The 17,276-nt window shown below is 46.4% G+C and overlaps 1 pseudogene; it reads left to right on the forward strand.

The window, feature by feature from the left end:
• The first annotated feature begins 16,785 nt into the window (after positions 1-16,785).
• LOC150053749 (U6 spliceosomal RNA) lies at positions 16,786-16,878 on the forward strand (annotated as a pseudogene).
• The last annotated feature ends 398 nt before the right edge of the window (positions 16,879-17,276 follow it).

The following is a 17,276-nucleotide window of genomic DNA, read 5'->3' on the forward strand; positions in this document are numbered from 1 at the left end:
TAACACACACACACACACACAATCAGAAAGGTCCTGTGTCACATAATATGCACACCACATACCCATTCAAACGATGTTTGCAAAAGGCAATGGATTTGAAAATTCTTTGAATGGAAAAAGTGGGTCTGGATGTTGTTCAGAGACATGAATTCACGAGGTTTTACTAAAAAGTTGGTTTCCATCAAGACTTAGGATCATTTCACTGTGGCTTTTGCTGTATTAGAGGTTTCTAACCTCTTTCAGTTGGTGACGCAGTTGGAGCAACTTCTGATGGTGCACTGGGGTGCGAGTGGCCTTCTTTGTCTCTTTTTATCCACTCATCAGTTCAGCCCCTATTGAATCAGGTCGTGCCTGACTACCCAGGCATGTCTACACACGCTCACACATGTATTCACATGGGCATCCACACACACGTGTACTCCTCACCCCCACTGTTCAAAAGTGGCTACGCCCACTTTTGAAAACCATCAAAGTCAAAGAAGGCCTCATCCAAAACATAGTGGTAGGAAGCATGTAAGAAAAGGGGCTCCTGTGGGTTCCTTTGGCCCTGATGGCCTGTTGACATGCTGATTCTGGTGAGTTGAGATGCACACTCTGTCTCCTCCTTGCCACGATTTCAGTGGTGAACTCTCTGCTGAAGGAGAGACATGGAGCAGTGCAGGTGATTACTTAGAGTGTGTGGAGGTCTCAAATCGCTCTCCATTTTTGCCATCCCCGCTGCCTGTCCAGGGACTCAGGTCTTCCTGAGGAACTCCATTCCAATGTGTGAAGGATTTTTAGCCATAAGGCATTTTTGAAGAAGAGGAAGGGATTCAAGCCTTCCTGGGCTGCAACTTAGAGATGATCCAAACGGTTCTAGTAAGGGGCCTTTGGAAGTGGGTAGCTATAGGGCAGACTCGGGGAACAGGACAGATTCTGGGGATGGTCTTGGATGACCAAACCCTATTTATTTATTCATATCAGTTCTGGAGCTTGAACTGAGGACTTCTCCCTCCTACGTAGCTTTTTTTTTTTTTTTTTTTTTTTTTTTTTGCTCAAGGCTGTGCTTTGCCACTTGAGCCACGTCTCCGCTTTTAAGTTTTTGCTGGTTCATTGGAGATAAGAGTGTCTCAGATTTGTCTGTCCAGGTTGACTTCGAACTCTGGTTCTTAGATATCAGCCTTAGGATTACAGGCATGAGCCACTGGCTCTTGGCTCCCGGTTGCTTTTTAGTAGCTCTATGCAAGGCTGCATTTTAGTGCTGCAACTGAAAATCAGAGCCACCCTGCTTCCATATAAGTGCTTGTTGCAGGCCAAAATGCTTCCAAATATCCTCGAGTCTGTACATTCTCTGGTAGACAGACCCAAGGCCCCTGCTTACGTGAAGCATGAAGGTATTGACCATATTCATCCCCCAATCCAGCTCCTGTCTGATTCCTAGTTGATCACTACTGGTTCTGTTTCCCCAGAGGAAGAAAGAAGTCATAGCATTCTGCATTGACATAGCCCCAGGTGTGGGCCATGAGCCTAGGAGCTGGAGCCTGTCCAGTGCCTGTGATTTAGAGGAGAATCACAGAGGCTGGGAATTCATCAAGCCATGTAACCTTTTGAGGGGTTCCATGCAGGCCCTTACAAAGACTCGAAGCTTTTAAAGAGATGTAAAGCAAAGTAGTTCTTGAATGTGAGTCCATGCAAGACTGCAAATGAAAACACAGGGTGAAACTCGATCAAACCTGGCACTCCCCTCGCAGGCTTGCTCCAGGCGGAGGTGGTTGCTATAGACTGGAAAATGTAATTTCAAGGGGGCCTGGAGAGAGGCTGTAATAAAAGCTAGTTTGTTTTACTGTACGTTTTGAGGGGGAAAGGCTTAGGAAGTGCCTTAATAGCTGAAATGAGAGATGGTTCTAGAAGACAGCTTGATAAAAGGAAGGAGCCCCAAGCTCTCAACAGGAGAAGACATGCTTCTTTAATTGGCTGGAATTCATAGAGTTTTACTATGACAACAATAAAGTGAAATTGTGGGTGATCTGAGTTTCTGTATTTATATCAATGTTAAGGTAGCCGAGGAGAGAAAGACTTGTCAAGCAATCGTGAGGGGTCCTCTAGCAAGTGTTGAATGAACACTGGCTCTGGGGGTCAAGATGGGCTCAGGGAATCTTCTACCCGTAGCCTTTGAGCTAGGGCTACCTGCAGCTACCACAGTGATATCTCCGAATAGAGTTGGGAGATTGGCAGAGTTGTGCTGCCAGGCTGGGTTAGCTAGTTCCAGGTCAGCCCTGCTGCAATGCTACAGCCAGTTGCTCTCTGTCTTTGATGGAGAGTACGCTGGGGAGGTGGGAGCCGCTAATCTGAAGGTGCTTCCTCAAAGGGGAAGTGACAGCTTGCCCCAGCATGGCAGATGAGACCGTTTTAGGTCGTGTATAAGTTAGGCCAAATGAGGAGAGTCCCACACAGGCCCTGGTCTTCTGCAGCTGTTCATTAAAATTCTACTGTTTGAAAGTTATTCTTGATTAGTCAAATGCTTTGAGAAATTCCAGTTAGCCCAGAGGACTCTGAACAACACATGACACCACAAGCAAGAGAGTGTTGCTTGTTGAGAGGAAGGTGCCCATGACCTGAACTGTGTCCTTTTAATGATGTGTTAGCTGACCCTAGGAAACAGGATCAACCAGGAGTCAGGGGTCATCATCTTGTAGCTGGTGAAGATTACTTAAAAGGGAATGATGCTGCTTCCCTCAGAACTCTTTATACACACTCCCTGTGTCTTGCATTTCAAAGACTACATCTGAATTAAAATCTTACCTCTGAGAATATCATCACAGTTGTCAGACCAGCCCAGTCCAGGAAGGAAGGCATTCCACTGGCAAGGGGCCTTTGCTTTGAGTTTAGAGCTTCAGCTCTTCGGTTCTCTCCCCTCATCAGAAGTCTCCTTGGACCCTTTTGAATGGGGCGTGGGAGATGAACAGGTCTGTATTTTGATGTCTAAGGCAGATTTCGATTACACAAAAGTTTCAGTATTATTGAATCTACAAATGACCAAACACCCCAAATGTAAACATTTGCCTCCCAAATAGCACAAACCACTATGAAATTATTCTCATCTCTTCCCCCCTCATCCCCATTTTCTTAACCTCAGGCTAAATGCCTTTGCATTTAAAGACTGGTCAGCTGTGAAATCCATCATGTAATTACCCATCATGCAATGTATATAGTTATCACTATGTGCGAGGTGGGTAAATGAGACCTGTTTCCCTAGTGTGGAATGCGACATCTTGAAGGAGTTAGAACTTAACTCAGAAGGCAGTGGGAGCCATGTTAGCTTATGATCAGGTACCCGGCAGGTCATGCTCCCCTGGGGCCAGGGGAGATTGGCAAGGGACCTAAGACAGCCTCTGAAAGCACAGTAACAATGGCCCATGCAGATGGGTCCCGGTCCCGTAGAAGGGAAGAGAGGAAAGGAAGGGGAAGGGGGTGTGGTCTCACAAAGAGCGACATGAATGTGAAGAGTCACTGTGTTCTAGCTGGGTGCCAGTGGCTCACACCTATAATCTTAGCTACTTAGGAGGCTGAGATCTGAGGATCATGGTTTGAAGCCACCCTGGGCAAAAAAAAAATCTGTGAACTGCTATCTCCAATTAATCACCAAAAAAGCTGGAAGTGGAGCTGTGTGGCTTAAGTGGTAAATGCTAGATTCGAGCAAAAAACCCTAAAGTATACGGCCCTTGCCCTGAGTTCAAAACCCAGGACAGGCACTAAAATAAGCACAAACACCAGCTACAACACCAGAATCCAGTCACTGTTTTGAGGATGGAGGATGAGTCCAGTTGAAAAGAGGAAGAATTTGGTATACTCTCCTTAAGCAGCTGGAGTCTCTTGTACCAGACATGTCCACATTCTCTTCCAGGGATGTGCATCCAGTGAGCAGCCTTGGAAGACAGCAATTTCTTCCAGACCAGAAAGTAGGCTGGTTTCTATACTGGAGGAATAAAGATAGTGTCAGATTGAAGGTTCATGCAGGGAGCCCAGGATCAAAATGAAACTCGTGCTACCTACTGTTCTGTGAGAGAGAGAAATCTCCTAGCCACTAGCATTGATCAGCCGGAGGTCAGTGAATACAGGCCACAGGTGCTCCCTTAGTGTTAGCACCATCTCAGCCCACCCCCAGGGCTTCAGTGACTGTCCTGCACCTTTTCACATGTTCGTTCACTGACTGCTTCCGTGGTTAGCCCTGAGCTCAGCAAGGCTTTCAAAGACGATTCCCGGGGGAACTTTCCAGAGGTAGCTACTGAAATGCCATAGATACTTTTATGTACAGTTGAAACCAGAGCCTTTTAAAATAGCATAACAGATGAGAGAAATTACTTTCCATGGATGAATGACTGGTTCAATGTGTATGGACCAGCCTGAAGACCCCTCCCCATTATGTGTGCAGGTAGAAAAGTCTCTCAGGAGGCTTTGGCTTGATACTCTCATCCAGTCAGTGGCTGGCAGGGTTCATGCTGCTAGTGTAAAATTGACCTTAAGAGATCTTTCATGCACATGCAATGGAAGTAGCCAAGGGAAGAGTGCCTCAACTTTACAGGAGAAGTTGCATGACTGCTGTCCTGTAAGACATCTTCATATCTGGTCCAGAATTCAGTCCTGGTTCTAACTTAGCAGAGAGGATGCAGGGAGTAGAGCCCCAAGAGATACACCTTATTGGTGGATGGCATTGATGTCATCCAAAAGAATTCACTAATTGGGAATCACCAAACCAACTTGTATCAGTCTACACAGCTGGCAGCGACAAGGTGGATATTACCACCATCTTCACCTGACAGCTGAGAAAATGGCTGCCACCCAGCCAGGAAATGCTCCAAGATTCAGAATGTCACTCTCACTTGTTCTGCTAAAGCAAACCAAATCTCACTCCTTCCTCATCACGAAAAATGAATATATAGCAAGGAAGGAGTGGAGATTAAATATGTGGAGTTTGCAATTTAAAAGAGATGACTGTCACAGGTCTGTATTTTTAGAACTCATTGCCAGGGGCAGGGAACTATCATTGTGCATGGGCTTGGCCCAGCCCTGTGGCTTTCACTGTCTCTTTCAGCTCCAGGGGATCTGAATATAGTCTCTTCACGTGGGTGCCTTTTTCCCTCTGGCTCATTCTGATCTTACTCTAAGGGGCAAGGAAGAATGCTGTATGTGACTAGGGTAAAATTGGAATTCACCTGCTTGGTGGTGCTTTTCTTCCCCCTTCTTGTAAGTGTTAGTTCCAGGAAGGTTGGTTAATGAAACCTTTGAAATCGATCCCTCCCCAGAGCTATTCTCTTTCTGTTGATAAGACTTGCTCTCAGTTGGTCTAAACCAGTCATGGAAATTCTGCTGCATTTCCTGGGAAGTGATTTATGAGGGGCCCTATAAGTCTTGGTTGATGATACTGTGCATGTGAACAACTGGAGTGAGATTTTTTTCTTTCTTGATGGAAAGAAAAAAACTTTTTTTTTTTTTTTGGGTGCCAATGCTGGGCTTAAACTCAGGGCCTGAGCTCTTGCTTAGCATTTTTACTCAAGGCTGAGGCTCTACCACTTGAACTACAACTCCACTTCTGGCCTTTGGTAGATGGTTAGAGGTAACAGTCTTATATGCTTTCCTGTCTAGTCTGGTTTTGAACTAGAATCTCAGATCTCAGCCTTCTGTGTAGCCACAATTCCAGGGGTGAGTCACTAGAGTCTGGCTGAATCACCAGCACTCTGGGTTGCCGCTGGGCTGCTTAGGGTTTATGAAGCACACGTCCAAGGACAAGATTGTCGGGAGCTACCATCAGTCTTGGATCTCTCAGCACTGGTGTCACACAAGGGAGCCTGGGAGAAGGATCCTGGGCTGAATGCCTCTGGGCCTCCTCATGGCGTTGCTACAAAGCCTGCTGTTGGAGGAGATGCTGGCTTGATGGGCAGAAAAGGGCAGAGGAGAAACTGGAAGAAAAACACTACTCATGTCTTCTCCTAGCTTTCAAAATCAGAAGATGTGTAGTATAAACTTAGACCAAGTCTATTTGGAGAACTCAACATGCCTAATCCACAACTTTTTTTCCAGTTTACACATAAAATCATTGGTATTTTTGTTGTTGTTGCTGTTGTTAACAGTATATGGTTTTAACTGGGCACTAGTCACTCATATCTATTACCCTAACTATACAGGAGGTTGAGGATTGCAGTTCAAAGCCAGCCTGGGCAGGAAAGTCTGTGAGACTCTTATCTACAATAAGCTATCAAAAAAAGCTAGAAGTTGCCTGGAAGCGTGGAGCTAGAAGTTGCCTGGAAGCGTGGCCTAATGGTAGAGTGCCTGCCTAGCATGCACTAATCCTGGGTTCAACTTCTCCAGTACCACATACACAGAAAAGGCTGGAAATGGCACTGTGGTTCTAGTAGTAGAGTCCTAGCTTTGTGAAAGCCCAAGGACAGTGCCCAGGCCCTGAGTTCAAGCCTAGGACTGACAAAAAAAAAGTTAGAAGTAGAGGTGAGTGTTTACCTTGAACAAAAAGGTCAGGAGTAGAGCTCAGGAGCTAGGTTCAAGCCCTAGGATAGTGTGCACATACATGTGTACACACACACACAAAGTATATGGTTTTGACCTAGATAGTGGCATTGGCGGCTTTGTGTGAGGTGGGCCAGAGGAAACTGTCTCCAAGTATCCCAACTATGAACCACAGGGAAGAGCTGAGAGGAGGGCAAAGAATTTCCTTTCACTGAGCACTGGAGTCCATCTGCTTCTCTGAGGTTCCTGCTAGTGCTGACAGGAGCCTGCTGAGCCCAAAGATCAAGCCTCTGGCTATGTCCTCTCCCCACCCTGGCTCCTTCCTGTCTCCTGCATCTCCCTGGTGTCAGCCTCATTTCTTCAGGACATTTAAAACCAGAGGAGGAGAGACAGAGATGATCCTGATTGGCCCCGAGGGGGGACTGGTTGTGTACCACCCACTCCCACGAGTTTGGAGTTCAAGTTTGGGCACATCACCTATAGTGTGCAGGCAGCTGCAGGAAGAAGTAGTATCAGAGTCAGGAGGATGGAAAGGCTTGTCCCAGCTCTCCTGTCTGCTGCTGGCCAGGTGACCATGGCTAGGGTGGTCCTACAGGGGCTGGTTTGGTGATTTGCTGAGACAATAAACCCTCAGATCATGAGCATATGGTCAGCTGCAGCATCAGTTGCATTGTGGGTAAGGAACAGATGCTAAATGCCATTCTCTTCCCGTTCTGTCAGGTAGAACAGGCTGGAAAGAAGCTGATGTGGCCAGTACGGTGTGGGGAGTAGGTAGGCATTGGGTTTGGAAAGTTCTTCAGCTTGGTTGAAGTGGCCTTGATTGCCAGCGTGGAGGCATGGGTGAGATATGGAATCATCTCTGCTTGAGAGCAAGCTCTGCCAGGAACACGTGAAAGCTGGAGGGCAGAGCACCTCCCAAGCCTGAGACTCTATGTCTGTGTCCGATGCTTGGCCAGCTCTGGGTGTGAGGAAGGCAGAGGATGTTGACAGGCAGGCATGAATGGCTTCCCTCTCAGGCCTGTCCTGCCGCGTGGGAGCAGAGCTGGAGTGATCAGCAGAGGTTGTCTCTGATTCCCTGTCCATGTAGCTTCTTTGTTTTATCCTTGATCTTGCCCTGTGAGGCTTTCTTTTGGTGTCATCCTCTACTGGAAAGCAAGTGCTTGTCTTTACTTCTGCCTCTGGCTGATGTTGGAGACAGAGGTTGAGAGGGAGCAGCTTCTCCCTTTATGTGCACTTTCCTCTTTCATTGCTGCATTTATGCCCGACTGTGTGCTTGAACTTGAAATCATTGGCCAAATATTTGTGTCTCTATGCCCAGTTACCATCATACTCCAGAAGGGCGATAAATAGCTTCAAGGGGGGAAAACAAGATGAGGGGTGGGGGGGGGAAATGGAGACCAAGACATGAGAAAGGGCATCAATGTGTGTGAAGTCATGCCCCTTCTATCTGGAGAATATAATGTAACCCTTCTATTAATTACAATAAAGAATATATGGAAGAAAAGAATAATGCAGAGGCCAAGAACCAATTGCTCATGCCCGTGATTCCAGCTACTCAGGAGGTAGAGATCAGGAGGATTATGGTTTGAGGCTAGCCCAGACAAAAGTCCATGAGGCTCCATCTCAACCAGTGTTGGTATGTGTTTGTGTGAAAAAGTTTGTGTGTTTCTCATTCTCACTGTAGCAGGAGGCATAAATAGGACTGAGGTTTAGAATGGTCTAGGCAAGAAGTGAGACCTAATCTCCCAAATAACCAGAGCATGGCTCGAGTGGCAGAATGCTGTCTAACAAATACAAAGCCCTGAGTTCAAACTCTATTACCTCCATCACCTCCAAGAAAAATTACCCAGAAGACATTGAGACAAGCAGGCCCAGAGATGACCTAGGGATGAATGTTGTAGTTGTTAATTTGAATGACATTCCGTGCAGTCCATTGGGCAGGACAGGAAATGTGGGGTCAGAGCACCCTCCCAGGCGTGTGACCTGAACAGCTGCCCAGGGCAGGGGACAGGCTTAGAAAAGACTCTCACTTGGTTGAATTCTGTCTGTTGTCACCTTAAAATTCTTGCCAAGTTTTGAACAAAGGGGTCTTTGCATGGGAATGTTGCTGCGGTACTCGTCCTTGGTGGATGTGTAATTGAAATTGTGGAGAAATGCGAGACATGTGTCAAGTAGAATGAGATTTTGCTATTCGTGTCCATTCACTGTCCAGGGGAGATTCCCTGTGCTGTTTCCATACATGCACATCCTGTACTCTGACCAAATCCAGTCCCACTAGTCCTCTTTTGTATCTTCCTTCCCCTTTTAAAAATACTTTAAGCAGATTTTGGTATTCTATTTTCATGTATGTATATAAAGTACTTGGATTATGTTTATCCCTTCACCCTCTCTGTTTACACCCACGTCTACTTGCTGCTCACAGGCAGCTCCCACACAGTCCCCCGAACAAGGCTTTTTGTCACCTGCTGCCTGAGCACTTATCTACCATGGCAGAGGCTCTGGGTGATTCAATGGGGCAGTGGGGTTAGTCATGGCGTCCTCCTGCCACACCAGAGGGAACCTCAGGGGAAGCCACGGAACCAAACACTGCTCGGGATCCAGACATGCAGGGCAAGCAAGGCCCTGGACCAATGGTTCTGAGACTCTGAAGGAGGAGAGTGTTCTTGGGGACAAGGTGGGGACACAGGAGTGGGAGACAGCAACCCTGCTTGCCATGCCAGGCAGCAGTGAAGTCAGGGGGAGATGCTGAGGATCTCATAGTGCAGGTCACAGCCAGGGTTAAAGGGTTACAGATCGTTGCACCCAGCACCTGGTGGATGGTATGTGAGCATGTTTGTGTGCACAGTATTAAAAGAGCATATGAGCATGAATGTGTGTGTGCGTACACGCCCGGGAGTGTCATGTAAACAGAGAGTACTTCAGGCAAACGTATTTGTGTGAACGAAAGCACGAGGTTGAGAACACAGTGCTTGTCGGGGTCTGTAAGCCTCTTATAATCGCCAGAGGAACATACAGAACCAGGGACGACTTAGGAGAGTGGTTCGTGTGGTTGAGTGCCTGCCTTGCAAGTCTGAGTTCAAACCTCAGCGATTCAAAAGTACGGGAGGAGCCAGATGCTGGTAGCTCAGGTCTGTAATCCTAGGGACCAGGAGGCTGAGATCTGAGGACTGTGATTCAAAGCCAGCCTAGGCAAGAAAGTCTCCAATTTACCACAAAATGCTGGGAGTGGAGCTGTGGCTCAAGTGGTAGAGCATTACCACTGAGTCTAAAAGCTCAAGGACAGTGCACAGTCCCAGAGCTCAAGTCCCAGGACTGGCAAAATTTAAAATAAAATCAAAGCAAGGGGAGGGATGGCAAGTGTGCAATCAGAAGATCTTGAAGACACTGGTGGCCTTGTTTTGCTGTCTGTGGAACTGCCCAGCAGGTTGAGGTGGGGGGAGGGCCGTTCATTTTATATAATGAAAGAGTTAGCTAGCCTGTCCCAGGTTACATGATTTAGAGCAGACTTGCCTTGCAAATTCAGACCTGGCCTTCTCCCAAACATAGCAAATAAAAATCCAGATGCCCATTTGAACTGAAGACAAGCAACAAATGGGAGTTTCTGGAACCCAGGTATACCTCGAGCACTATTTGGGTTATACTTACACTTACTTACAAGATGGTTGGTATATTACATATGAAATTCAGGTTTAAGGGAAGAATCCTGCATTTCTTTCTGCTACATCTGACAACTTGTCTTCCAAACCTTTGTGTTCTTGTGTCTACCTCTCCTATAATTCGTTCATCCAAGGGAGGAGTTCATCATGGGAGAGGTAAGGGTTGAGATAAACTGAAGGATGAGAGGGGAGGAAAGGAGAGAGGGATATTCAGAATATGCAGAGATTCCATGTAATAGTATTTCTTTTCCCCTCCTTCTCTCCCTCCCTCCCTCCTTCCCTCTTTCTCTCCCTCCCTCCCTCTTTCTCTCCCTCCCTCCATCCCTCCCTCCCCTTCTTTCTCCCCCCCCCCCCTTTTTTTGTTTGCCAGTCCTGGGCTTGAGCTCAGGGCCTGAGCACTGTCCTTGGACTTTCTCAAGGCTAGAGCTCTACCACTTGAGCCTCAGTGCCACTTCTGGCTTTTTTCTATGTATGTGGTGCCAAGGAATTGAACCCGGGTCTTCGCGCATGCTAGGCAAGCACTTTAACCACTAGGCCAAACTCCTGGCCCCTTTCCCCCTCTTTTTTACTTTTTTGTCAGTTGTGGGGCTGGAACTAAGGGCTTGGGCACTGTCTCTGAGCTCTTTTTGCTCAAGTCTAGTGAGCTACCACTTTGAGCCATAGATTCACTTCTGGGTTTTGAGTAATTTATTGGAGATAAGAGTCTCACTTTTTTTTTTTTTTTTTTTTTTTTGCCCATACTGGCTTTGAACTGGGATCCTCAGATCTTAGCCTCCTGAGTAGTTAGGATTTCAGGAATGTCCTCCAGCCACCAACATCTGGATTCTTTTTCTTTTTTTCTTTCTCTCCTTCCTTCCTTCTTTTTCCACCCCTCTCCCCCTCACTTTCCATTATATTTAAGGAGATTTTAAACTTTTCATGACAATTTCAGGAGTAAGTGGGGATGTCATTTCTAGTTTTAAACATTTTTGGTTTTTTTTTAGGAAAATGCTAAAAGGAATTCCAAATATGGAAAGCCACATTGCCAATGCTCCCGCCACTTTAAATACCCATCAAAGAAAGAGCCAACAAGAGCAAGAATAAAAGAAAAAAAAAGACCCCATCCCCCACATCTCTCTTATTATGTTCCTGCCTTCTTAAGATCTTCACATGGCTGTGTCAGACACAAGTAACTTTTTACAACTACCTTAAAACAGAATCAGGAGACGTTGACTCTAGAAAAATGTGGACTAGTTTTTCTTCTTCTCTAAGTAGAAATAACATGTTATGGTCGGCACATGTGCCTCTCCCTTTCATGTGTTCCTTTAGATTATGCATCTTGTCTCTCCGGCTCTTTGTAGTTAAAAAGGTGAGGCCATCCTCACAGATGTAGAGTCTGGGGTGCTGTTGCCCCAGATGGGGCTGCGTCTGCCCCGTCCACACTGGTCCTGAGCTACAGGATCCCCAGCTTGGCCTGTACGCCAGTGGGGGCTGTATTATGGAGCTGGACCTCTCTTCCCTTCCTCTGGGAGTGTTTTCCTCCCCCTTGCTCCCTCTGGAGGTGCCAAGCAGGGACAGTTTGTATCTCTTCTGGCCTCTGTGCACTCCAGGGGCCCTGAGGAGGCACCACCATCGTTCCCCTCTTGGCCTGGCTTCACCTGGCTTCTCGCTGGGTCCCTGTGTGTCCTTCTCTTATCTCTGAGGTGAAGGCTACATTCTGGGGTGGAGAGGGACATGAATTTTGGCGGGACACTACTCATTCCCCCGGAGCTCAGGGCACAGGAGTCTTTCATTTCCTGACTTGTCCCTGACATGGGGTACTTGTGAATGTAGCCAGGATTGGATTTGATAGAACATTCGGGAATCCCCTCAGAAGAATGGGCAGTTTAGGAATGCCTCACAAAGCGTCTTGTAGGGGCACCTGCCATGTAGTTCTGCCAGGTGCCAGGCTCTTTGGGAATAGCACAGGAGAATGATGTATAAACAGGTAATTATAATAATACACCTACTAATCAGACTGGTGAGAGCCAAGGACCCTATCCAGAACAATGTTTCCAGGCTGTTGACTTAGTGCTCTGAGAGCCAGCTCTGCCCTGGCTTGGCTGCTGCCTGCCCTCGGGCCTTACCCTGTTGGCCTGGCGGCTGGGCCTGGCAGGCTGCACACAGGTTAATCTTTCTCATCGCCCTCCTCTCAATCCTGTCTACTGTCTCTTTCTGGCCTTTATCTTTCTTGGACACACCTTAACTGGCAGACTACTATTTAACTTTTTTCCCCTTGGTGATGGATTTCAATGCCCTTTTCAAGACACAACCAATTATTTAACCTCCCCAGGAGTAAGTAGGGTGTGGGGGTGAGAAGGGACACAGCCTGTGACGGAGGCAGCCGTTCTGAGTATGGTCAAGGCAATTCCTGACTCACATCATTAATTATCTCACCATGGTTTTTTTTTTTAATCACCTTTCTAATTCTTTTATTCATCCCCGTTCTTGCCTTTTTGGCCCTACTCATAAAGGGTGACCAACTTAAAGATTCATGTTGCTTAATTTTCTATTTTTCTTTTTTTGCCAGTCCTGGGCTTGAGCTCTGGGCCTGAGCACTGTCCTTGGATTTTTCTCAAGGCTAGAGCTCTACCACTTGAGCCTCCGTACCACTTCTGGCTTTTTTCTATGTATGTGGTACCGAGGAATCAAACCTGGGTCTTCATGCATGCTATGCAAGCACTCTACCACTAGGCCAAACTCCTGGTCCTTAATTTTCTATTTGTAAGCACTCAGTAGAATAGGCACACAAGATGTGGTTTGTTGACTGACTGAATGTCCTATTTATTGAATGAGGCTAGGACAATGGTACACATGTGGACCTCTTTAGTATGGCTGAACTCATTGTTGATGGTTCTCAACATGAGTGAGTATAGCCGAGCATTGGTGACTCATACTTGGAATCCTAGCTACTCAGAAGGCTGAGATCTGATATCATGGTTCAAAGTCAGTTTGGGGAAGGAAAACCTATGAGACTCTTATCTCCAGTTAACCAGCAAAAAGCTAGAAGTGGAGCTAGCTCAAGCGGCTCAATGGTAGTGCGTCAGTCTTGAGCACAAAAGTTCAGGGATAATGTCCAGTCCCTGCGTTCAAGCATTAGTACCAGCACACACACACACACACACACACACACACACACACACACACACACACACACACACACACACACACACACACACACACACACACACACACCCCCCTCAGTGACTATATGGCAATTCTATAGCTGGTAGAATACATCTGATAAACAGGAATTCTCGGGCCTCAGAGTTCTGGTTCCTTGAGTCCAAGGAGACTGCCGAGTGATAATAGTTTGTAGAAGGTTCCAGGCGTCTGGTCTGTAGCTGGCTTTGGATTTGTCATACCCAGATTGTACCTCCATTAATCAAGTGTATCGCTGCAATGGATGAGATCAGCCACTTTTGTCCCCAGGTGTATGGTGGAGGCAGCTCTGCGGGGCCTCTGTGGAGGCCACGGCCACCATCTGCCAAGTCCCTATTGGGGACCCTCCACACTCCCTAGTTAACGTGCTCCTTCTTCGTGTGGGGTTCTCCTCTCCTGCTCCTCCATTGCCCACTGGACGAGGGTGGGTCGCCAGGCCTTCTGCTGCTGGCTGGCCTCAGGGCCAGGGAGCTTGTAGGAGAGTGCCTGGATGCACACAGAGTCTCCATACAGCTCCACTTGCTTTTGGTGTCTTTTTCTGACCATAATGAGTTTGCACCTCTCAGTAAAGACAGGGTGGGGCTGGCCAAGGCTGGGGACCTGGGGCCCTCTCAGTGCAGGCAGCTCAGAGAGGTGCATAGGCAGTGGACCCTGAGCTTAGCTCCTCCTCTCCTCTCCCTTCCTCCTCTTCCCTCCTCCCCTCCCCTCCCCACTAGCTCCTCCCAGGGGTCTATGTGCTTTCCTGAAACAGATAATTTGCCCTCCAGATCTGTGTTCTAGCTGCCACTGGGCTTGGGGGTCACAATCTTCTAGTAACCCTAGGGTCCCGCCCAAGTTTAGTCCAGGGTACAAAAGCAGTGACTGTCCCAGGGGAACATAAAGCCTCTTTGTTGAGCTGCCTTATCTGGAGCACTTCACAATCGGAGGCAACATGCCCACTGCACAGGCCTGTTTCCCTGGGCCTGGTAAGCCTGAGCCAGAGCCCTGGGAACTGTCTGTTCATCCCAAGTCTGCCCTGTGGGCCCAAGTGGAGCAGACTCCCAGGCCCAGGATGCTTTGTCCAGGTTTTTTTTCCCTTCCTGTTCCTTCCCTTCCCTTCCCTTTCTATTGGTGTGTGTGTGTGTGTGTGTGTGTGTGTGTGTGTGTGTGTGTGTGTGTGTGTGTGTTGCCAACCCTGGGGCTTGAACTCAGGGTCCTGGCACTGCCTCTGAGCTTTTTTATCTTAAGCCTAGTGCTCTACCCCTTGAGCTATGTCTCCACTCTGGCTTCTTTTGGTGGTTCATTGGAGACAGAGTCACAGACTTTGCTGTCTGGGCTGGCGTTACACCTTGCTCCTTAGGTCTCAGCCTCCTGAGTAGCTTGGGTTATAGGGGTAAGCCCAGGTGCCAGGCTTTGTGTTGTGCTTGTATAACTGCACTCTCGAGTCCTGTCTCCCAGGCCTTACTAATTTGTCCTCCATCATTATAATTCTATTTCAGGAATGTTATCTGAGTGAACTTAGATATTACTTAACCTTCAGAGGCTGGCTTCAAAAACAAGCAAACAAACAGTACCATTTCCTAGAGATTAATCTAAGGCCTTAGGTGTTCAAGAGTCCATTCTTTTTAACTGCCCACTAATATTCCATGGAATGACAGTTTAACCATTTACCACCCATTGAGGGACATTTACACTATTCTAGCTTTGTGGAAACCTTATACATAAGGCTGCTGTGAATATTTGTGTAGGCTTTTATGAGAAGGTAAGATGGACAGTATTATGTTCAATTTAATAAAAATTATTTTTCACAGTGGCACTGACTGCTATTTGCAATCTCATCACTATTGTAAAAATAAGAAAAAAACAACAGCAAGTTATGTACACATGAGCACACATGCACACACACAGACACACAACAGGTGAAAATATCACATCAAGGATACAGTTCCTCACACTCTGAAAGTTCAGAAGCCTCCTTTTGCCAATGTGTGAATGGTCCAGTTTCCCTGTGATTTTGCCAGCATTTGGTGCTGTCATTTTTTTTTTTAAATCTCAGCTATTCTGATAGATGTATGGTTGAAGTAGTATATGTCCTTAAGCCTGACAGAAATGATGCCATTTTGTTCCCCAAGGAAAAAGGTCCTTGACCCTAGAGAAGTTGTTTGCTCAGCAGGTTCTGTAAAAAAAAAAAAAAAAAAAAAAAAAAAAAAATCCCCCAAAATGTTCCAGCTGCCCAGCATTCCAGGAAGTCAGTCTAAATTTACTGATAATGCTCAGTTTTCCTTCTGTATAAACTTTGCAAACTCAAAAACCTATACACTGCTTGCCAAAAAGAATGCAATTTGTTCCTTTAAAAGACGAACTCTGAATGTCTTGGGACCACACGATTTGGGAAGTCATCCTTGGCCTTTGCAATAAACTCCTATAATTTGGCTTATTTATTGTGGCATCCTTTGTTTTCACACTGATTGGGTTACAACATGGTGAAGTATTATTCTGATTTCATTACACACAGATCCATTCAAGTTGTGGCTTCCATTTTGGTTGAGATGTTGTAGATTGGAAGTTTTGAGAAATGGCTCCATTTCTTCTACATTGTCACCTGTATGGTCATAAAGCTGTGTGTCACTGTTTTGTTTTTCTTCGCATTAGATCTGCATAGTAGTATCTACCTTTTTGATCCCAATATTGGAGATTTGCATATTCTGTCGGCTTTAAACTTTTCAGTATTGCCATAGGTTTATAAACCTTATTGATGCTTTTTCCCTTTTTTTTTAAAGAAAAAAAAATCAGCATTTTGTCTGGGAGGGGTAGCTCAATAGTAGAGCATATTTACCTGGCATCCCTGAGGTCATGGGTTCGATCCCCACCACTGAAGCAACAACATCAAAGGCCTAACTTTTCATTTCATGACTTTTTATGTGGTTTTCCTGGTTTCAATCTTATTAGTTTCTGGACTTTGTTATTTCCTTCCTTCTGCTTGCTTAGGGCTCGTTTTCTTCATTTTCTGATTGGAACAATGAACATACAGTTAACAAAAAAGAACATTAGGAAGTTGAAACATGTCTGGGGCTGGGTGTGGGAAGTAGTGAGAGGGGGCGGGTGGATGGAGAGGGGGCTGGAAAGTGACTACAGTGAGCATAGCCTGCCTACGGGTGTGGAAATGGAACAAAGAAACTCCGTGAGACTAGTGGGGGGGGATTGGAGGGTGGAGAGAAGGGATGACTGATTGAGCTGCTGTGTTTAGTGCCACTTGTGCAGCATAAATTAAAGTTGGGGTGCCGGGAGTGTGGTCTAGTGGTAGAGTGCTTGCCTGGAATGCACAGAGCCCTGATATTGACTCCTTGGTACCGCAAACACTGAAAAAACCCAGAAGTGATGCTGTGGCTAAAGTTATAGAATGCTAGCCTTGAGAAAACCCAAGGACAGTGCCGAGCCCTGAGTTCAGGCCCCAGGACTGGCAAAAATAAAAATACAAACAATAAAAAGTAAATCAAATTGGAATGATACAGAGATGATTAGTACGGGCCCTGTGCAAGGATAATGGACAAATTTGCATATTCTTTAATGCACTATATAAACAAATGGACATGTTAAACTCAGAAAACCCCCAGCCCACCGTGAAAGGAAATAATGGCAAAGCAGACAGGGCTAGGCTTTCCACTTCTGAACACTGCATTCTGGCTGCTCAGAACAGCAGCTAGATTTAAAGTTGCCCTCGGGGAGATGGAAAGTAAAAGCGTAAATGTGCACAAAGATTCAAGAGAATCAAATGGCCACCACGTGTGAATGCACAAGATGTTGTTAGTATTCAGATATTCAGATACTTTTTTTTTTTTGGTGCTGACACTGGGTTTGAAGTTAGGACCCTATCTCCCCTTTTGACATTTTGCTGGTTAATTGGAGATAAGAGTCTCTCAGATTTTTCTGCCTGGGCTTCAAATAAGGATCCTCCGATCTCAG

The sequence above is a fragment of the Megascapheus bottae genome, chromosome 15 (genome assembly GCF_031878675.1).
Source record: "Megascapheus bottae isolate mThoBot1 chromosome 15, mThoBot2.hap1, whole genome shotgun sequence".
In the NCBI taxonomy this organism is placed as follows: Eukaryota; Metazoa; Chordata; class Mammalia; order Rodentia; family Geomyidae; genus Megascapheus; species Megascapheus bottae.